This window comes from Lynx canadensis, chromosome E1, assembly GCF_007474595.2.
Source record: "Lynx canadensis isolate LIC74 chromosome E1, mLynCan4.pri.v2, whole genome shotgun sequence".
Classification (NCBI taxonomy): Eukaryota; Metazoa; Chordata; class Mammalia; order Carnivora; family Felidae; genus Lynx; species Lynx canadensis.
The window spans coordinates 24,457,083-24,480,378 of NC_044316.2; the positions used below are offsets into that span (position 1 = coordinate 24,457,083).

Here is a 23,296-nt window from a genome sequence, read left to right on the forward strand (position 1 = left end):
AGGATTGCTTGTTCTAGCTTCGAGAAGAATTCTAGTGCAATTTTGATTGGGATTGCATTGAATGTGTAGATAGCTTTGGGTAGTATTATTTTAACAATACTTATTCTTCCAATCCATGAGCACGGCATGTTTTTCCATTTCTTTATATCTTCTTCAATTTCCTTCATAAGCTTTCTACAGTTTTCAGAATACAGATCATTTACATCTTTGGTTAGGTTTATTCCTAGGTATTTTATGCTTCTTGGTGCAATTGTGAATGGGATCAGTTTCTTTATTTGTCTTTCTGTTGCTTCATTGTTAGTGTATAAGAATGCAACTGATTTCTGTACATTGATTTTGTATCCTGCGACTTTGCTTAATTCATGTATCAGTTCTAGAAGACTTTTGGTGGAGTCCATCAGGTTTCCATGTATAATATCATGTCATCTGCAAAACGTGAAAGCTTAACTTCATCTTTGCCAATTTGGATGCCTTTGATTTCCTTTTGTTGTCTGATTGCCGATGCTAGCACTTCCAACACTATGTAAAACAACAGCGGTGAGAGTGGACATCCCTGTTTTGTTCCTGATCTCAGGGGGAAAGCTCTCAGTTTTTCCCTATTGAGGATGATATTAGCTGTGAGCTTTCCATAAATGGCTTTTATGATGTTTAAGTATGTTCCTTCTATCCCGACTTTCTTGAGGGTTTTTAGTAAGAAATGATGCTGAATTTTGTCAAATGCTTTTTCTGCATTGATTGACAGGATCATATAGTTCTTTTCTTTTCTTTATTAATGTGATGTATCACATTGATTGATTTGTGAATGTTGAACCAGGCCTGCAGCCCAGGAATGAATCCCACTTGATCATGGGAATAATTCTTTTTATATGCTCTTGAATTCAATTTGCTAGTATCTTATTGAGAATTCTTGAATCCATATTCATCAGGATATTGGCCTGTAGTTCTCTCTCTCTCTCTCTCTCTCTCTCTCTTTTTTTTTTTTTTTTTTTTTTTTTTTTGCTGGTTCTCTGTCTGGTTTAGGAATCAAAGTAATTCTGGATTCATAGAATGAGTCTGGAAGTTTTCCTTTCTACTTTTTGGAACAGCTTGAGAAGAATAGGTGTTACCCCTGCTTTAAATGTCTGGTAGAATTCCCCTCGGAAGCCATCTGGTCCTGGACTCTTATTTGTTGGGACATTTTTGATAACTGATTCAATTTCTTTGGTGGATATGGGTCTGTTCAAGTTTTCTATTTCTTCCTGTTTGAGTTTTGGAAGTGTGTGGCTGCTTAGGAATTTGTCCATTTCTTCCAGGTTGTCCAGTTTCTGTCATATAATTTTTCATAGTATTCCCTGATAATTGCTTGTATTTCTGAGGGATTGGTTGTAATAATTCCATGCTCATTCATGATTTTATCTATTTGGGTCATCTCCCCTTTCTTTTTGAGAAGCCTGGTTAGAGGTTTATCAATTTTGTTTATTTTTCAAAAACCAACTCTTGGTTTCATTGATCTGCTCTACAGTTTTTTTTTAGATTCTATATTGTTTATTTCTGCTCTGATCTTTATTATTTCTCTTCTGCTGGGTTTGGGGTGTCTTTGCTGCTCTGCTTCTGTTTCCTTTAAGTGTGCTGTTAGATTTTGTATTTGGGATTTTTCTTGTTTCTTGAGATAGGCCTGGATTGCAATGCATTTTCCTCTCAGGATTGCTATTGCTGCATCCCAAGGCATTTGGATTGTTGTATTTTCATTTTCATTTGTTTCCATATATTTTTTAATTTCTTTTCTAGTTGCCTGGTTGACTCATTCATTCTTTAGTAGGGTGTTCTTTAACCTCCATGCTTTTGGAGGTTTTCCAGACTTTTTCCTGTGGTTGATTTCAAGTTTCATAGTATTGTGGTCTGAAAATGTGCATGGTATGATCTCAATTCTTTTATACTTATGAATGGCTGCTTTATGACCCAGTATGTGATGTATCTTGGAGAATGTTCCATGTGCACAGAAGAAAGTATATTCTGTTGCTTTGGGATGCAGAGTTCTGAATATATCTGTCAAGTCCATCTGATCCAATGTATCATTCAGGGCCCTTGTTTTCTTTTTTTATCCTGTATCTAGATGATCTATCTATTGTTGTAAGTAGAGTATTAAGTTCCCCCGCAATTACCACATTCTCATCATAAGGGTGCTTCTGTTTGTGATTAATTGTTTTATATATTTGGGGGCTTCCATATTTGGTGCATAGATATTTATAATTGTTTGCTCTTCCTGATGGATAGGCCCTGTAATTATTATATAATGCCCTTCTTCATCTCTTGTTACAGCCTTTAATTTAAAGTCTAGTTTGTCTGATATAAGTATGGCTACTCCAGCTTTCTTTTGACTTCCAGTAGCATGATAGATAGTTCTCCATCCCCTCACTTTCAATCTGAAGGTGTCCTCATGTCTAAAATGAGTCTCTTATAGACAGCAAATAGATGGGTAATGTTTTTTTATCCATTCTGATACCCTATGTCTTTTGGTTGGAGCATTTAGTCCATTTACATTCACTGTTATTATTGGAAGATATGGGTTTAGAGTCATTGTGATGTCTGTAGATTTCATGCTTGTAGTGATGTCTCTGGTACTTTGTGATCCTTGCAACATTTCACTCACAGAATCCCCTTAGGATCTCTTGTAGAGCTGGTTTAGTGGTGATGAATTCCTTCAGTTTTTGTTTGTTTTGGAAGACCTTTATCTCTCCTTCTATTCTGAATGACAGTCTTGCTGGATAAAGGATTCTCAGCTGCATATTTTTTCTGTTCATCACATTGAAGATTTCTTGCCATTCCTTTCTGGCCTGCCAAGTTTTAGTGGATAGGTCTGCCACTACTTATATGGGCCTCCCTCTGTAAGTTAGAGCCTGTTTATCCCTAGCTGCTTTTATAATTTTCTCTTTATCCTTGTATTTTACCAGTTTCACTATGATATGTCATGCAGATCGATTCAAGTTATGTCTGAAGGGAGTTCTCTGTGCCTCTTGGATTTCAATGCCTTTTTCTTTCCCCAGGTCAGGGAATTCTCAGCTATGATTTGTTCAAGTACACTTTCAGCCCCTTTCTCTCTCTCTTCCTCTTCTGGAATTCCTATTATACGTATATTTTTCCGTTTCATTGCACCACTTAGTTCTCTAATTCTCCCCTCATACTCCTGGAATTTTTTTTAATCTCTTTTTCTCAGCTCCTCTTTTTCCATAATTTTATCTTCTAATTCACTTATTGTCTCCTCTGCCCCTTCAATCCGTGCTATGGCCACCTCCATTTTATTTTGGACTTCATTTATAGCATTTTTTAGCTCCTCATGACTGTTTTTTAGTCCCTTGATCTCTGTAGCAATAGATTCTCTGCTGTCATCTATGCTTTTTTCAAGCCCAGTGATTAATTTTATGACTATTATTCTAAATTCTTGTTCCGTTATATTGCTTAAATCTTTTTTGATCTATTTGTTAGCTGTTGCCACTTCCTGGAGTTTCTTTTGAGGAGAGTTCTTCTGTTTCATCATTTTGGGTAGTCCCTGGGGTGGCTTCCAACTGCAGAGCACTTCCCTGTGCTCTCCAGAGTAACTTGTGTTGGTGGGCGGGGCTGCAGTCAGACCCAATGTCTGCATTGTGTACCATATCTTCCCCTATCCCAGAGGCAGGACTCACTCTGGAGTGGTGTGGCCCCTGTCTGGGCTACTTGCTCACTGCCAGGCTTGTGGTGCTTCTTCGATGGGATCTGGAATATTAGCCAGGGTGGATCCGCAAGGGGCACAGGGGCGGGAGGGGCAGACTTAGCTCACTTTGCCGTCAGTGGTCCCTTGTGGGAGGGGCCCTGCAGCACCGGGAGGGAGGAATATGCTGGGCTCCAGAGACTCTGTTCTGCTAGTCTTCTGGTGGTTTTCTTGGTTTTTAGGCCAATGTGAGTGGAATGTAAATGATCAGCAGGATGAGGTGAGCCCAGTGTTCTCCTACGCCACCATCTTCCCTTGAGTCCTAAATAAATGTAAATAATATAAAACAGGGGCACCTGGGTGGCTCAGTCGGTTGAGTGTCCAACTTCAGCTCAGGTCACGATCTCACGATGTGAGTTCGAGCCCCGCATCAGGCTCTGTGCTGTCAGTTCAGAGCCTGGAGCCTGCTTCAGATTCTGTGTCTCCCTCTCTCTCTGCCCCTCCCCTGCTCATGTTCTGTCTCTCTCTCTGTCAAAAATACATAAACATTTTAAAAATAAATAAATAAATAATATAAAACATTTAAATAAAAGAACAGAGCACACTGACATATTTCAGAATGGTTCCATTTTTCCTCCCTGTGCTGGCAGCATTAGGGGATTTTTCTCTCGGCCTCTCTAAGAGAATTTGGTGGATCTCTTGAAGGTAAAACTCACAAAAGTGTGAACACACTTCCCTAAGACTGCCCCCCCCCGCCTCAAGTTATTAAGTCTCAGACTTGTCCTCATGGAACCTCTAACAATTTATCAATTATCTAATTCCAACAGTTTCTGCTCTTGTAAGTCATGAGTCTATGTATCTGCCTGTCTGTCTCTGCAGTTTTGGGAGTCGTTTGCCCTGTGACCTCAATTCTATGATGAATTTAGAAGACTTGTTGATTTCAGTTTGTCCAGCCTTGTACTGATTGTTAACATAGAGTGGTGACTTCCACGTCCCTTACATATGGAATTGAAAACCAGAAGTCTCAGTGCAACTTTATAGACTCATGAACTTGAAAGCCTACACAAGCAACTCTGCCAACACCCAACATCTTTGCTTTTTGAAGCACACTGCTTTTATTTTGGACTCAATTATGTCTAAAGTAACTAGATGCTTTGTAAACATTGGAATTTGGGACACAGAACCAATGCAAGATTACTCGCCAGGAACATGGGAGGAATAGATGCCATTTGCAATGATCATGATAGAGCAAGAGAGTAGGATTCAGAGGGCAACCCTAACTTTAACACACAGCAACAGGCAAACACTGAATGTGAACCTTAAGCCTGACCTTCACACTGACCATTGCCCTCAATTCAGCCCTCTATGGAGGGTTCTGCATGCTGGCGGATCAACCACTACTATCTGCCAGGCACTAACCCTAATTCTAGTCATGACTCTGTCCCTTCCTGGGCCCATATCCCTGGAAATTGTGCCATTTGCAATGGGACTGGGGGATGGTAGTTGCCTGTCCACCAGTACCTGGAAGTACTACCCAAAGGGTTGAGTTGAGGGCAAGTGTTAGGATGTGGGTCAGGAATATGGATCATGTTCAGGACTAGGCTGATGGTATCGGTTATGATTAGGTGTTTGCCCACAATCCTACACTTGAATTCCATCCCAGTCATTGCAAATGTCACACCTTCCTTTTCTGTTCCTGGCTGAGTAATCTTGCATTAGTCATGTGTCCCAAATGCGTTGTGTCCTCAGAACTAGCATTCATGCACAAGTAGGGTCAGAGCCATGGCTAGGGTTACAATTAGGGTGAGGAAAATGTTAAAGGCATATCTGATGGCAGTTGAAAGATCTACAGGAAGGGCTCATTTAAAGTGAGTGTCAGTGTAAGGGTCAACCTTAGGGTTGACTTTAGAGGTAGGCTGATGATGTGGCTTAGCATTAGGTTTTCACTCAGAATCATACTCTCTGGTTCTATGCCGGTCTTTTTGAATGTCACCATTTTGTCTTATAAGCCTGGCTGAGCAGTGCTGCATCAGTCATGTGTCCCATATCTATTGTTTCCTTAGTCCTGGCATTCTGGCTTGGGTAGGGACAGAGCCATGGCCAAGGTTAACATTAGGGAATAGGAGATGGTAGTGACCACTTTGCCAGTAGTGCTGAACACTCCCCAAAGGGCTGAGTTGAGAGAGAGTTTTAGGTGAGTGTGAGGTTTACAGATTGTGTTTTCTAAGCCTCTTGGGTGATGGTGAGGGTTAGGTTTGGGTGTTTCTCACAATCCTACACTTGAGCTCCATTCCAGTCATTGCAAACAGTACAACTGCCTTTTCTATTTCTGGCTGAGTAATCTTGCATCAGTCTTTTGTCCAAAATTTCTTGGTTGGTCAGACCTGGGATTTGGGCCCAGGTAGGGACAGAGTCACGACTAGGGTTAGGATTAGGACCTGACAGGTTTGTAGGAGTCAATTCGCCAGCAGTGCAGAACCCTCCCTGGAGGGCTGAGTCGAGGGCAAAAGTCAGGATTTGTGACAGGCTTTGGTTTTGTTTCAAGGGCTAGGCTGATTATTTGCTCTAGAGTTAGGATTTTGTTCATAATCCTATTCTTTGTATCCTGGTCCTTGAAAATTGCACTGTATCCTTCTTTGTTCCTGGTTGACTCATCTTGCATCACTCATGTGTCACAAATCAGTTGTGTTCTCAGAACTAGAACTCAGGCCCAAATAGGGCCAGTGCAATGGCTAGGATTAGGTTAGGGCATGGAAAATGGTAAAGACCCATCTTCTGGCAGTGCAAAGACTCCACACAGAGAGCTAAGTTGAGGCCAAGTGTCAGGGTCTCCATCAGGGTTTGGTTTTGGGTAAAGAACCAGGTTGATTGTATGGTCTAGGTTAAGGTTTTCACCCAGAATCATACTCTCTGGCTCCATTGTGGTCTTTGTCAATGGCACCATTTCCTCTTATGTGCCTGGCTGAGCAATCTTGGGTCAGTCATGTCTCCTACATCCATTGCTTCCTCAGACTTAGCATTCAGGTCTATGTAGGGCCAAGGGCTGTGCCTAAGGTTATGGTTAGGGTGAATAAAAATGGTAAAGGCTTATCTGCTGATGGTGTGAAGATGTACACAAGGGCTCAGTTGATGGTGAGTGTCTGCATGAGGGTCAACCTTAGGGTCTGCTTCGGGAGTAGTCTGATGGGGTGGGTTACTCAGTATCATACTCTCTGGTTCCATCCTGATCTTTGCAACCAGCACCATTTCTTCTTATGGGTCTAGCTGAGCCATCTTGAGTCAGTAATTTGTCCCAAATCCATTGCTTCCTTCATCCTGTGATTCAGACTTGGATAAGGAAAGAGCTATGCCTAGGTTTAGGGTTCAGGCCCAGACAATAGTAGGGGTCTATCTGCCAGCAGTGCCCAGCCCTCCCCAGAGAGCTCAGTTGAGGACAACACTAAAGGTAAGGGTGAGGCTTAGTTTTCAGCCTTAGGAGCTAGGCGGATTGTGTGGCTTAAGGTCAGGTTTTCACACAAAATCGTATGTTCTAGCTCCATCCTCATAGCTAATGGCACAGTTTCCCACTGTGTCCTTGGCTGCATCAACTTCAATCAGTCTTGTGTCCCAAATCCATTGTCTCCTGAGGATTGAAATGTGGGCCTGGGAGGACCACATCCATGGTAAGGGTCAAGGTTGAGGCCCAGGAGACAGTAGGACCCTATCCACAAGCAAGGCATGATACCCTTTCTGAAGAGGTCATTTGAGGGCAAGCGTGAGGGTGAGGGTCAGCCATAGTGTTGGGGTGCAGAGACTGATGGCATGCAGTCCAGTTAGATTTTCAGCCTGAATCATACCCTTTTGCTCTATCCCAGTGATGGCCAGGGCACGGAATCCTGCTGTGTTCCTGGCTGAATAATCTTGCGATGGTCGTGTATCCCAAATTGTTATTTTTTTCCTCAGACATAGGTTTGGGGCCAGGTTAGAACCAGTGCCAATGCTAGATAGTAGGATTAGGGGCCAGGAAATTGTAGGGGCCTATCTGCTGGCAGGGAGAAGCCCTACATGGGGGACTGAGTTGAGGGCGATGGTCAGGGTGAAAGTCAGTCTTAAGGTTTACATTAGGAGCTAGGCTGTTTGTGTGGATTAAGGTTCAGGTTTTGCTCTGAATCCTACTCTCTCACTTGATCCAGTCATTGGAGGTGGCATTAATTCCTACTATATAACTGGCCGAGTAATCTTGTATCAGTTCTGTGTCCCCAAATCATTGTTTCCTCAGATCTGGAATCTGGAACCAATTTGGTAGGGCCAAAGCCATGGTTAGGGTTAGGGTTAGGGTTAGGGTTAGGGCCCATCAGATGATAGGGGAGTATCCATCAACAATGCAGAGCCTTCCCTGGAGGGCTCAGTTGAGGGGGAGCTTTGGGGGGGAGGGTAATGCTTAAGATTTGGTTCAGGGGCTATGCTGATGGTGGGGGTTAGGGTAAGATTCTCCCTCATAATCAAACTCTCTGGCTCCATCCTGGTTGTTGCAAATGGCACGATTTTTTTCTGAGTCAGTCATGTGCCCCATTTCTACTGTTACCTCCAAACTGAGGTCTGAGCCTGGGTAGGGCCAGAGGCATGGCTCAAGTTAGCTTTAGGGTACAAAAGATGGTAGTGGCCTGTTGGCAGTAGTGTGGAGCACTCCCCAAAGGGCTGACTTGAGGGCAAGTGTTAGGGTGAGGGTCAGGCTTATGGATCATGTTCAGTGCTAGGGTGATGGTGGGGTTAGTGTTATGTGTTTGCCCACAATCCTACACTCAAGCTCCATCCCTGTCATTGCAAATAGCAGAACTTCCTTTTCCATTCCTGGCAGAGTAATCTTGTATTAGTCATGTTTCCCAAATTCCTTGTTTGGTCAGACCTGGGTAGGAACAGAGTCATGATTAGGGTTGCACTTAGGGCCCAGCAGATGGTAGTTGTCTAAATGCCTGCAGTGCAGAACCCCCCACAGAGGACTGAATTGAGGGCAAAAGTCAGGATTTGCAACAGGTCTTGGTTTCAGGTGCAAGGGCTAGGCTGATTGTATGGTCTAGGGTTAGGATTTCACTCAGAACCTTACTCTTTGGTTGCATCTTGGTCATTGAAAATGGCACCATTTCCTCTTTTGTTTCTGGCCAAGTCATGTTGCATCAGTCATGTGTCCCAAATCCACTGTTTCCTCAGAACTAGCATTCAAGTCCTATTAGGGTCAGAGCCATGATTTGGGTTATGGTTAGTTCATGGAAAATGGTAAGGGCCGACTTGGAAGGCTCAGTTGAGAGAAGTTGTTAGGGTGAAGGTCAGCATTAGGGTCAGGTTCTGCAGTCAAGAATACTCTATCCAGCATGGGAATCATTCAGAGTATGAGGAGAGTTTCCCAGATGACCAAAACTAAACAGTTCATGATCACTAAACCAGATCCTCAAGAAATATTAAAAAGGACTCTTTTAGTGGAATGGAGAGATGAAAGTATCAATATAGAGTTAGGAAACACAAAGCAGTTAAGTGAATTTTTCTGTAAATAAACCAAAGAAGTCACAAAAAAAAGGATATAAAACATAACAACATATACCTCAAATGTATGGAGGAAAGGAGAAAAGAAATGTTTCAGTTAAATGATGATCAACATAATCATAATCATATATAGTAGAGGTTATATATAAACCTAAACGTTACCATATCTGAAAACCACTAATAAATACGCAAAGAATTAAGATAAAGGAATCCAAGTATATCACTAAAAAAATCAGACCTAAAAACATCTGCAGATTAAAAGTGAGAGGATGGAGTAGCATTTGTCATGCAAGTGGTTGTCAATAGAAGGCTGGAGTAGCAATTCTTATATTAGACAAAATAGACTTTAAAACCAAGATTGTATCAAGAGACAAAAAGGATACTGCATCATAATCAAAAGGACATTCCAACCAGAATTTATAATAATTGTAAATATTTATGCACCCAATTTAGAAGCACCCAAATACATTAAACAGTTAATAACCATAGGGGACTTTAACACCCCACTTACATCAATGTACAGATCATCTAAACAAAATATAAACAAGGAAACATGACTTTGAATGACACACTGGCCCAGATGGACTTAACAGATATATTCAGATCATTCCATCCTAAACACATTCTTTACAACTGCACATGGGACATTCTCAGAACATGTCACATGTTAAGTCACAAAATAGATCTGAACACATAGAAAAAGGCTGAAGTCATTCTATGCACCTTTTTTGACCACAGCATTATGAAACTAGAAGTCAAACACAAGAAAAAATCTGGAAAAAACACAAAATACATGGAGGTTAAATAAATAACATGCTACTAAGCAATGAATGTGTCAATCAGGGAGAAAAAGGAGAAGGAGAGGGAAAAGAAGAAGGAGTAGGAGGAGGAGAGGAGGAGGAGGAAGGGGAGAGGAGGAGGAAGGGGAGAGGAGGAGGAAGAGGAAGAAGAGGAGGAGGAGGAGAAATTTTAAAAGTGCATTGAAAAATACAAAATCTATAAAGAACTTATCAAACAACACACCAAAAACAAATAATCCATTAAAGAAATGAGCAAAAGACATGAATTTTTCTGAAGAAGACATCCACATGGCTAACAGACACATGAAAAGATGCTCCACATCACTCATCATCAGGGATATACAAATCAAAACCACAATGAGATACCACATCACACCTGTCAGAATGGCTAAAATTAACAACTCAGGAAACAACAGATGTTGGTGTGGATGTGGAGACAGAGGAACCCTTTTGTACTGCTGATGGGAATGCAATCTGTTGCAGCCACTCTGGAAAACAGTATGGAGTCTTCTCAAAAAAATTAAAAACAGAACTACACTACCACCCAGAAATTGCACTACTAGGAATTTATCCAAAGGATACGAAAGTGCTGATTTGAAGGGGCACACGCACCCCAATGTTGATAGCAGCACTATCAACAATAGCCAAAGTATGGAAAGAGCCTGAATGTCCATCGACTGATGAATGGATAAAGAAGATGTGGTGTGTATATACAATGGAATATTACTCAGCGAAACCTTGCCATTTGCAACAATGTGGATGGAACTAGAGTGTATTATGGTAAGCGAAATAAATCAGTCTGAGAAAGACAAATATCATATGATTTAAATCATATGTGGAATTTAAGTAACATAACAGATGAAACTAGGGGAAGAAAAGCAAAAATAAGATAAAAACAGAGAGGGAGACAGTTAGAGACTCTTAAATACAGAGAATAAACTGAGGGTTGCTGGTGGGGTGTCAGGTTGGGGGGATGGGCTAAATGGGTGATGGGCACTAAGGAGAGCACTTGTGGGGTTGAGCACTAGGTGTTATATGTAAGTGATAAATCACCAAATTCTATTCCTGAAATCATTATTATACTATTATGTTAACTAACTTGGATTTAAATTTTTAAAATGTGCATGGAAAACAACGGGAATGAAAATATAATGATCCAAAACTTCTGAATGCAGCAAAATCGATTTTAAGAGGGAAATTATAGCAATACAGCCCTACCTCAAGGTTCAAGAGAAATCTCAAATAAACAGCCTAATCTTGCACCTAAAGAAACTAGAAAAAGAACAACAAAAAAACCTAGAACCAAAAGAAGGAAGGAAATAATGAAGACTGGAGCAGATATAAATGATATAGAAATTAAAGAAAAGAAAGAAAGAAAGAAAGGGAGGAAGAAAACAAAAACCATAGAAGAGATCAATGAAACCAGAAGCTGGCTCTTTGAAAAAATCAATAAAATTGATAAACCTCTAGCTGGGCATTTACAGAAAAAAAAAAGACATAAAATAAGAAAGGAGAAATAAAATGAGAAAGGAGAAACAACCAACACCACAGAAACACAATTATAAGGGAATATTGGAAAAAAAACCCAAAAAACAGCAAACTGCCAACTTAGAAGAAATGATTAAATTCCTAGAAACATATAAATGACCAAAACTGACACAGGAGGAAACAGAAAATTGGAACAGACTGATACGCAGAAAAAAAAAAAAATCAGTCGGTATTTTAAAAACTTCCAACAAACAATATCCAGGACCAGATGGCTTCACAGGCAAAATCTACCAAGCCATTAAAGATTTCATACCTGTTCTTCTTAAACTATTCCCAAAAATAGAAAAGGAAGGAACGCTGAATTCATTCTATGAGACCAGCATTATCCTGACACCAACACCAGGTAAAGAGAAGTACAGGCCAATATGCTTGATGAACATACATACAAAATTCTCATTACAAGAATAGTAAACATAATTCAACAACCCATTACAAAAATCATTCACCATGATCAACTGGGATTTATTCCTGTGTCACAGTGCGGTTCAATATTCACAAGTCAATCATTGTAATACATCGCATCAATAAGAGAAAGGTTAAGAACCATAAGATCATTTCAATAGATTCAGAAAAAGCACCTGGCAACATACAATATCCATTCATGATAATAAAAAAAAAACCTTTCAATAAAGTAGGTCTAGAGGGAACAAACCTCAACCTAATAAAGGCCATCTATGAAAAATATAGCTAACATCATCCTTAATAAGAAAATACTAAGGCCTTTTCCCCTAAGGCAAGAACAACACAAGGATGTCCACTCTCACCACTTTCACTCAACATAGCACTGAAAGACATAGCCAAAGCAATCAGACAACAAAAATAAAAAAGGAAATCCAAATCAATATGGAAGAAGTAAATCTCTCACTCTTTGCAGGTTATAGGAGACTATAGTATCCTATAGAAAACCCTAAAGACTCCACAATAAAAAATGACTAGAATTGATCAATGAATTCAGTAAAATCTCAGGATCCAAAAATCAATGTACAGAAATTTTTTGCCTTTATATAGACTAATGGAAAGAGAAATTAAGAAATTAAGAAAACAATCTTGGGTGTTGTATGGAAGTGATGAATCACTGAATTCTGCTTCTGAAATAATATGTTAATTAACTAAAATTTAAATTAAACAAAGAAAAAAAATCTTAACAGTCCACTCACTTGGTCATGGTCTATTAAAGGGTTTTGACAACAGTGTGAGATATACTGTCTAACACCATCATTTTAAATGGCTGTATCATGTCCTGTTACCAGAGGAAACAGATCCTCTCCATCTGAGAAAGAGGCATCCTATTCAGAGATCTTAGTGTCAAAGCAGAGATGACACATGCCTACATGAATTCTTTGTGCAATTCTCTAATCACTGTCTTTTGTTTCTAGAAGCCGACCCCTCCCTACCAGAACCAAAGGTAATGGCAGCAGAAATCACAGCAACAATCGCCCTCCAATGAAAGAGTTGAGGCCCCTCTCACTACTGAAAAATGAGTGCCCTTATCTCTAAAGGGCTCTAGTTTCAGGAGTTTGGTGAAATATTTTTTCTGGTTTGATGGATGAGAAACTACACAAAATCTATTGTCCTATTTTCACTTTTCTAATGATGCGTGAGGCTGGATGTTCGTCACTTACAGCCATTTCCAAAATGTAGCCACTGCTCTCAGTTCTGGGGTGAGCCTGCTGGACACACAGTCTCCTGGACATCCCAGGGGATGCAGACTGTGATCTATGTCCAGTCAGGAAACTTCACTCCTTGTAAAACCACTAAGCTGTTAGTTACTGGCTTCTAACCAGCAGAACTCAGCTGGAGTGATGGGAGGTCATTTTCAAGATTTCATGACACAAATTCTGTCATTTTCTTCTTACTTGTTTTGTCCTGTGTTCCATCTCTATGTCTCTCTACTCCCCTCTCCCTCCCTCCCCTCTCTCTCTATTTCCTTACCTCCTCTCTCTCTCTCTCTCTCTCTCTCTCTCTCTCCCCACTTTCCGTCCTCATGTCCTCCTTCTGTTTCTCCTCTACCCCTGGAAATGTGGAACCAAGCACTTAAGTTTGGGGCTACCAAGGTCTCCTATATAGGAGAGACACAAACAAGCTCCCAGGTCAACAGATTGAAATAGGCTCTCAGTTCAAACTGAATTCTGACATTGCCATGGGAGTGAACTTGGGAGTAAAGTATCACCCTGTTACTTAACCACCCTGTGGTTAAGACCACAGTCCTGGATATATAGACTGTGAGGCAGTGTCATGCAGCAATGCTGTGCCTGGATTCCTCTCCCACAAAAATTGTGAGCTTTTAAATATTTGTAGTCTTAAGATTCAAGGCATTTAGACAATGTTGTCATAGAGGAATGGACAACTAACAGTCTACCAGGTCACAACATCTGGTCTATCCTTTGCCTCCTCCCTGCCTCTCCCCGCCCACGATCCCACAGCCACATTTTTCACCTTTCTAATGTTTCTGGACAAGCTAAGTTCCATCACCTATTCTCTGCAACAGCAATATCTTCTCCCTGACACACTGCAGACATGTGCAGGGTGGTTTCCTCTTGCCTCTTGTCATTCTGGCCCCAACAAATGCCACCTCAGTGAGGCCTCTCATACCTTTCAGTTACTCCCCAGCCTATCCTCACAGCACACTCATTATTTTTGCTATTACAGTTCTTGCCCTTTTTTTCACATGTCTTGTCTTTCATACTTTTGTTCATCTCCCCTCCAGACTGTTAAGACCTGGCAGGCAGGGACCACTTAGTCATTGTAATCCTTGCACTTAGGCCCACCAGATCCCCTAGCACAAGGTGAGTGCTTGAAGAAGTTACTGAATGAATAAATAGAAGTACTTTGTATCACTCCATCTAGATTTTCACCAGTTTATTCAATTGAGATAACTATTAGTAATAGGAAACATATGTTGGATCTGAGGCAGGCGAAATCCAGAATGACTTCTGCATGACATTTCCCTTGTTCAGTTGCTCCAGCAAAACTCAGTGGGCACCACTGACACAGGAAGCTGCCTGTTCTCTGGGATCCATCACTCACACTGGAGCCACAGTCATGAAGACGACAAAACGATATCAGTACCTTTATGTGGCTGACATGAAGGCAGTTGCCCTTTAAAGCAATTTTTTTTTCAACGTTTATTTATTTTTGGGACAGAGAGAGACAGAGCATGAACGGGGGAGGGGCAGAGAGAGAGGGAGACACAGAATCGGAAACAGGCTCCAGGCTCTGAGCCATCAGCCCAGAGCCTGACGCGGGGCTCGAACTCCCGGACCGCGAGATCGTGACCTGGCTGAAGTCGGACGCTTAACCGACTGCGCCACCCAGGCGCCCCTGTTGCCCTTTAAGGTCCCAGGGTAAATCTCAGGACTTACAGGCTCCAGGGCTGTGCAAGAGATCTCAGGATTCTGCCATTCCCTTTTCTCTCTCCATACCCAGTGTATACTCTTTACTCAGGAGGCCAGGAAAATGGCACCCTATTTCCAAATGAAGACCCTGGGGGTCCAACAAGGACAGGTATTGTACTTGGACTCCAGACTCAGCATACAGTGCTCTGACATGCCCTTCCTTATTCCAAGTCCTCACCAATCCAAGTCCCCAAGCCCCTCTAGAGTCTAAAAGACTTCCAGCCAGTATAAAGCATTGCTCTAATATCTCAGAACACAGTGAGTCATTGATGGAGAGCCAAGGCCAATTGACACTTAATGATTATATGGAACTCTGGAGAAATCCACTGGGAATGCAATATTATACAGGAGAACACTGAAGTCTTTTCTTCTGTAGCTATTGACTAAACTAAATCATAAATCCAGGAGGCCACAGAGTTGGACTGCAGTACCATAGTCCTTTCCTCTGGAGCCTGGGCCAGTGATGGCCCTGGGTCCAGCAGAAACCTACAAACTTCAGGAATTCCTTGCCCATCTTTGGGCCTTTGAGCATGCAGCTATGAAAATGGATGCTGCTGCCCCATGGTGGGGCTCTCTGTAACCTCTTTCTTCTTTCTCTCTTGTCACAGTGTCAGCTCTTTCTTAAACAGAACTTTAGAATGTGTGTTCCAGAGCACATGTGGGGATTTGGACAGTAAAATGACCCCAAATGGAGAGCAAGTGGGCATGATTCCTCCCAGAATATTAGAGTCTCTCATTTCTAAAGCAAACATGATGGGAGGGGCTTGAGCCATGGCCTAAAATGACAGACGCCAGCCTTATCCTCTGGACTCTTCCACCTCCTGTTATCTGGGGAGGTTCTATTCTCTTGATCATAGCAACCACCCCAAAGTACAATGAGAGATTGCATACATAACTACAAAAGCCAGTTCTCAAGAGGATGTGATGTCAGGCTCCGTTAATACTGGATGGGGTGTCAGGTGGGGAGTGCTCAGCCACACTTGCATACTTTATACAGGTATGGAGTATATTCGTTTACTTTAGATAGGCATAAAAATCTGCATAAAACAGGCAAATTTTTGGAGCCAATGAAGAAAAATCAAGTCTGTGTCCACCACCACATATGCAGGACATCACTAATCCAACAGTGCATGAGTGTGCTCCCTGCCTTATGAGGCATGGTAATGCAGCAAAGACTCTGCTCAAGAAGTAGGTCTGAAGCAACCACCCCACCTCAATACCACCCACTGTTCAGACAGAAGGACTATATCTCAGAATTACACAATCTGCTTCCACATCTGCCTCTGCTGCTAGCCATAGAGGGATTTGTCCTTCAGAAAGACAGATATCCTTTCCAAAGTCACACAGTGCTCCAATGGTAAAGTTCTTTCTTTGGTTAGGGTTAGATTTGGGCACATGTAGTAGGTGTCAAAGTAATAGTGGCACAAACAGGATACTGGGGTGTTTCTTTTTCATATAAATAAAACTGGATGTGGCTAGTCTATAACTGATTATGGATTGTCTACCATAAGAGATCACATACCATTGATCTCCCTGCCCTAACACCTTAGTATATGATTTCCTTTTTTAAAACTTAAAAAAGCAGAATCTATACTTAATGCACTATTCCTTAATTCCTTAATTCCTCAATTCCTTAATTTTAATCGATGAAAATAATCCCCTCCTAATCAACTCCATCAAATGTCTTTCAATTGAAAGTATTTTTCCGGGGTATCTAATTTCTTATAATATCCTCCCAACAAGAATTCCACAGATGACTATGCCTCATTATCTGAAATTAACTACCCTTGCTATGACTATTATAGATTTCATTCTGGCATTAGAACACAACCTTGCAACTAAGAACCTAAAATTTAAATATCCTTCAAACCTTTTCAAGTTCTCTAATCTCTTGGGATACTTCCCAATCATTATGCACTGCCTCCCACCAATAGCAAACCCAACTATAAGCCAAAAATTTGCATCAATGTTACTAGACATAATCTGATTAGAAAATTTATTACCAAAATCCATCTCCTATTTTCAGATAAAAATATCAACTGCTGTATCTAGCCAAAAAGGATTAATTAAACTATATTGCCTTTCTTTTATGATCACCTTAATTCTTGGCCTATTCCTACTTAATTTCCATAGTAACCTCCATAATCACCAATACACCAGTAAGCAGGGATCAACCAGTGACAATAACTAATCAGGTTCTGTAGCTATATAAAGCTGCTATTCCCATAGCTTTTTTACTAAGAAATCTTGAATCACCTGTATCACTCAATCACCTGCATCATTAAACTTAAACGCAACCTCAACCTCATCTTTTTAAAAATATAGCAAGCCATTAACAACTCTGCCAATACCCCTGTAATAAACATTCCTAACACAGTCTTATTAGATGCTCAAACCTCAGGGTACAGTTCAGTAGCCATAGCTGTAGTATAACCAAACACCACAAGCAACCCCCCTAAATAAATTAATAAGATTATTAAACCTAAAAAGGATCCCCCCAAATTTAATACAATTCCACAACCAATACCACCAGCCACAATTAAACCAAACCCACCATAAATTGGAGAAGGCTTTGAAGAAAAACTAACAAAGCTAATTACAAAAGTAGTACTTAAAATAAATACAATGTATGTTATCATTATTTCCATATGGAACCTAACCATGACCAACGATATGAAAAGCCATTGTTGCATTTCAACTATAAGAATTTAATGACCAACATCCGAAAATCCCTCCCACTCATCAAAATCATCAATGAGTCATTCATTAACCTCCCTGCTCCATCCAACATTTCAACATGATGAAATTTCGGCTCCTTACTAGGAGTTTGCCTCATTCTATAGATTCTGACAGGTCTATTCCTAGCCATACACTATATGTCAGATACAGCAACCGCCTTTTCATCAGTAACTCGTATCTGTCAAAACATCAACTTTGGCTGAATCATTCGATACATACATGCCAACGGAGCTTCCATATTTTTCATCTGCCTATTCATACATGTAGGCCAAGGCATGTACTATGGCTCCTACACCTTCTCAGAAACATGAAACATCAGAATCATATTATTTACACTCATGTCTATAGCCTTCATAGGCTACATCCTACCATGAGGCTGAATAACCTTCTGAGGAGCTACCGTCATCACCAACCTCCTGTCAGCAATCCCATACATCGGAACTAACTTGGTATAATGAATCTGATAAGGGTTCTCAGTAGATAAACCCTAACACGATTTTTTGCCTTTCACTTTATCCTCCCATTCATTATTTCAGATCTAGCAGCAGTCCACCTTCTATTCCTACATGAAACAGGATCTAACAACCCCTCAGGAATAGTATCTGATTCAGATAAAATCCCATTTCACCCATACTATAAAATCAAAGACATTCTAGGTCTTCTATTCCTAATCCTAACACTAATATTACTTGTCCTATTTTCACCAGACCTTCTAGGAGATCCAGACAACTACACCCCTGCCAACCCCCTAAACACTTCACCACACATTAAGCCCGAATGATGCTTCCTATTCACGTATGCAATCCTTCAATCTATCCCTAATAAACTAGGAGGAGTCCTAGACCTAATTCTCTCTACTTTAATTCTGTAAGTCATTCCACTATCCCACACTTCAAAACAAGGAGGAATGATATTCTGACCACTAAGCCAATGCCTATTCTGAGTCCAATGCCTATTCTGTAGTAGCAGACTTACTAATAGCCAATGCCTATTCTGTAGTAGCAGACTTACTAACCCTAACATGAATTGGAGGACAACTAGTAGAATACCCTTTCATTACTATTGGTCAATTAGCCTCTATCCTATACTTCTCAACCCTCATAATCTTCATACCTGTTTCTGGCATCATCAAAAATCGTCTTTCAAAATGAAGAGTCCTTGTAGTATATAAAATACCTTGGTCTTGTAAACCGAAAAAGGAGAAAGCCCTCCCTAAGACTTCAAGGAAGAAGCAACAGCCCCACCATCAGCACCCAAAGCTGAAATTCTTTTTAAACTATTCCTTGCAATACCAGAAATCGACCCCACAACTTTCATAATTCATATATTGCATACTTTCATACTGTGCTTGTCCAGTATGTCATTTTCCCATTATGATGCAAACCGAAGCATATACAATGCATCTATTAATATTACATAAGACATACTATGTATAATCGTGCATTAGCCAGCTTTATGAGCAGTCTCTCTATGGATCTCAACTGTCCAAAAAAGCTTAATCACCTAGCCTTGAGAAACTAGCAATCCTTGCTTGAACATGTACCTCTTCTCAGTCAGGGTCCATTTCAACGTGGGGGTTTCCATTCTGGACCTATACTGGCATCTGGTTCTTACCTCAGGGCCATTCTAATTCTTTAATCCTACAGCCATCTCAAATAGGACATCTCAATTGACTAATGACTAATTAGCCAATTTCACACACAACTGTGGTGTCATGCATTTGGTATCTTTTAATTTTTAGGAGGAGATATTGCTATGACTCAGCTATGACCGTAAAGGTCTTGATGCAGTCAAATAACTTGTAGCTGGGTTTATTCACTATGCTGTGTCTCCATGCTCACACAAATAAGGTGCAATTCAGTCAGTGGTTACTGGACATACACTTTAACTTCAACGCTTCAACAGGATGCACACACACGCACACACATATGTACACACATGGATGTAAACATACACATGCACATACACATGTATACACATACACACACGTACACATACACACACATTTGTACATGTACACATACACACATATACACGTATTTATCCAACAGATAAGCAATTAGTTTAACCAACCCCACTTATGCCCAGTAACCCTATGGTGAGAATACATATTTATTATTGTCCTGCCAAACCCCAAAAACAAGACTAAATTCGCATCCAAACATAAGGCCTAAGTATAAGTCTTTATAAATACACCAAAAAAATCCCAACTAAGCATTAGCTAAAAATACCAGTGTTACACATCGATTCACAGCTATCTCTATATACAAAACCTTAAGCTCTAATTCGTCCTTACTGGGCAATATTATCTCAGAACTAATTCCATTAAACCAATTAACTAACCCAATATATCCCTTGTTAATGTAACTTAAACACACAAAGCAAAGCACTGAAAATGCCTAGATGAGTTGTCAGACTCCATAAACACAAAAGTTTTGCCCTAGCCTTTCCATTAGGTATTAATAGGATTACACATGCAAGCCTCCTCACCCTGGTGAAATGCCCTCTAAATCGTTAATGATCTAAAAGACCGGGTATCAAGTACACAACAATGTAGCTCATGATACTTGCTTAGCCACACCTCCCACAGGATACAGCAGTGATAAAAATTAAACCATGAATGAAAGGTCGACTAAGTCATATTAAACAAGGGTTGGTAAATTTCGTGCCAGCCTCCAAGGTCATATGATTAACCCGATCTAACAGACCTACGGTGTAAAGTGTGTTATAGAGGCATTCCACGCTAAAGTTAAATGTTAACTAGGCAGTAAAAAGCTACAGTTAACATAAAAATATAGCACGAAAGTAACTGTAACACCTTCGACCACACGATAGCTAAGACCCAAACTGGGATTAGATACCCCACCATGCTTATCCCTAAACTTAGCTAACTAAATAAATCTATCCACCAGAGAACTACTAGCAACAGCTTAAAACTCAAAGAACTTTATATCCCTCTACAGAAATCTGTTCTATAATTGATAAACCCTGATGCGCCTCATCACCCCTTGCTAATCCAGTCTATATACCACCATCTTCTGCAAACCCTTAAAAGAAAGAAAAGTAAGCACAAGTATCTTAACCTAAAAAAGTTAGGTCAAGGTATAACTTATGAGGTGGGAAGTAATGGGCTACATTTTCTATATTAGAACACTTTTCAGCGAAAGTTCTTATGAAATTAAGAACGAAGGGAGGATTCAGTAGTAAATTTAGAATAGAGAGCTCAATTGAGGGGCGCCTGGGTGGCGCAGTCGGTTAAGCGTCCGACTTCAGCCAGGTCACGATCTCGCGGTCCGTGAGTTCGAGCCCCGCGTCAGGCTCTGGGCTGATGGCTCGGAGCCTGGAGCCTGTTTCCGATTCTGTGTCTCCCTCTCTCTCTGCCCCTCCCCCGTTCATGCTCTGTCTCTCTCTGTCCCAAAAATAAATAAAAACGTTGAGAGCTCAATTGAACTGGGTCATGAAGCACGCACACCCCTCCCATCACCCTCCTCAAGTGAAAAAACTCAAAGGCAATCTATTCAAATTATAAAAAACACAAGAGGAGACAAGTCATAACAGGACAAGCATACTGGAAAGTGTGCTTGGATAAACAAGATGTAGCTTAAATAAAGCATCTGGTTTACACCCAGAATATTTCATATCAAACTGACCATCTTGAGCCAAAACTGGCCCAAACAACCATAAATTCAACTAACATAAAACACTAAATCAAAACATTTAGTTAATTCTTAAAAGTATAGGAGATAGAAAGTTAAGTTGAAGCTAAATAGAAAACACCATAAGGGAAAGATGAAAGAAAAATTGAAAGCACTATACAGCAAAGATTACCCCTTGTACCTTTTGCATAATGAATTATCTAGAATAACCTAACAAAGAGAACTTAAGCTAGGCTCCCCAAAACCAGATGAGCTGCCTATGAACAATCCTTACAAGATGAACTCAGCTATGTTGCAAAATAGTGAGAAGATTTGTAGGTAGAAGTGAAAAGCCTAATAGGCCTGGTGATAGCTGGTTACCCAGAACAGAATTTCAGTTCAACTTTAATTTTTTTTAACGTTTATTTTTGAAGGGGAGAGAGTGGGGGAGGGGCAGAGAGAGAGGGAGACACAGAATCCGAAACAGGCTGCAGGCTCTGAGCCATCAGCACAGAGTCCGATGCGGGGCTTGAACCCAAAAACTGTGAGATCATGACCTGGGCCGAAGTCGGACACTTAACCGACTGAGCCACCCAGGCGCCCCTGGTTCAACTTTAAACTTACCTAAAAACACCAAAAATTCTTTTTTTCTTAAATTTTTTAACATTTATTCAATCTTAGAGACAGAGAGAGACAGAGTGTGAGTGGGGGAGGGGCAGAGAGAGAGAGGGAGACACTCTGAAGCAGGCTTCAGGCTCTAAACTGTCAGCACAGAGCCCGATGTGGGGCTTGAACTCACAGACCATGAGATCATGACCCGAGCTGAAGTCAGACACCTAACCGGCTGAGCCACCCAGGTTCCCCAAAACCCCGAAAATTCTAATGTAAGTTTAAAATATAATCTTAAAAGGTACAGCTTTTTAGAACTAGGATAAAACCATTTTTAGAGAGTAAGCATAAACATAACCATAGTTGGCTTAAAAGCAGCCATCAATTAAGAAAACATTCAAGCTCAATAATTAAAACATCTTAATATCAAAAATATGCAATCAACTCCTAACTCAATACTGGGTTAATCTATCGAGCAATAGAAGCAATAATGCTAATATGAGTAACAAGAAATATTTCCCCTGATCCTTATGCCAGAGCAGATAACCACTGGTAGCTAAAAACAAGATAAAAATAATCTAGCCTATAAACTAAATATCAAACCAATTGTTGATCCAACACAGGCATGCAACCAAGGAAAGATTAAAAGAAGTAAAAGGAACCTGGCAAACATAAACCCTGCCTGTTTACTAAAAACATCACCTCTAGCACTTCTAGTATTAGAGGCACTGCCTGCCTAGTGACATTCATTAAATGGCTGCAGTATCCTGACTGTACAAAGGTATCATAATCACTTGTGCCCTAAATAGGGACTTGTATGAACAGCCACACGAGGGTTTTACTCTCTCACTTCCAATCCGTGAAATTGACTTCCTGTGAAGAGGCGGAAATACAACAATAAGATGAGAAGACCCTATGGAGCTTTAATTAATTGGCTCAAGGAGACTACACCAACACAGCTGACAGGAACAACAAACCTCCACATAAGCCAACAATTTAGGTTGGGGTGACCTCGTAGAATAAAACAACCTCCAAGTGATTCAGATCTAGACTAACCAGTCAAAAGTATAACATCACTTATTGATCCAAACTTTTGATAAATGGAACAAGTTACCCTAAGGATAACAGCGCAATCCTATTTTAGAGTCTATATTGACAACAGGGTTTATGACCTCAATGTTGGATCAGGACATCCCGATGGTGCAGCAGCTATCAAAGATTCGTTGGTTCAATGATTAAAGTCCAATGTGATCTGAGTTCAGACTGGAGCAATCCAGGTGGTTTCTATCTATTAAACAATTTCTCCCAGTACAAAAGGACAAGAGAAATGAGGCCTACTTTACCAAAGCACCTTCAACCCAATAGATGATATAATCTTAATCTCCAAAG

At 40.6% G+C, this 23,296-nt stretch overlaps 3 long non-coding RNA genes across 4 annotated transcripts; 2 read left to right on the plus strand and 1 right to left on the minus strand.

Annotated features, from left to right (window-relative positions):
* Positions 1–2,230: 2,230 nt before the first annotated feature.
* Positions 2,231–21,567, minus strand: LOC115500731. The gene is made up of 3 exons (XR_003964633.1): positions 21,480–21,567; positions 12,787–12,791; positions 2,231–2,242 (listed from the first exon to the last, which is right to left on the minus strand). It is a non-coding gene; the product is annotated as an uncharacterized LOC115500731 (long non-coding RNA).
* LOC115500732 lies at positions 3,542–23,289 on the plus strand. 2 transcript variants are annotated; one of them, XR_003964635.1, is made up of 3 exons: positions 3,542–3,571; positions 4,553–4,554; positions 23,149–23,289. It is a non-coding gene; the product is annotated as an uncharacterized LOC115500732 (long non-coding RNA). The 2 variants fall into 2 exon arrangements; XR_003964634.1 differs by lacking the exons at positions 4,553–4,554; positions 23,149–23,289 and adding an exon at positions 21,487–21,563.
* Positions 6,506–19,008, plus strand: LOC115500734. The gene is made up of 4 exons (XR_003964636.1): positions 6,506–6,515; positions 15,034–15,038; positions 17,931–17,940; positions 18,881–19,008. It is a non-coding gene; the product is annotated as an uncharacterized LOC115500734 (long non-coding RNA).
* Positions 23,290–23,296: the final 7 nt, after the last annotated feature.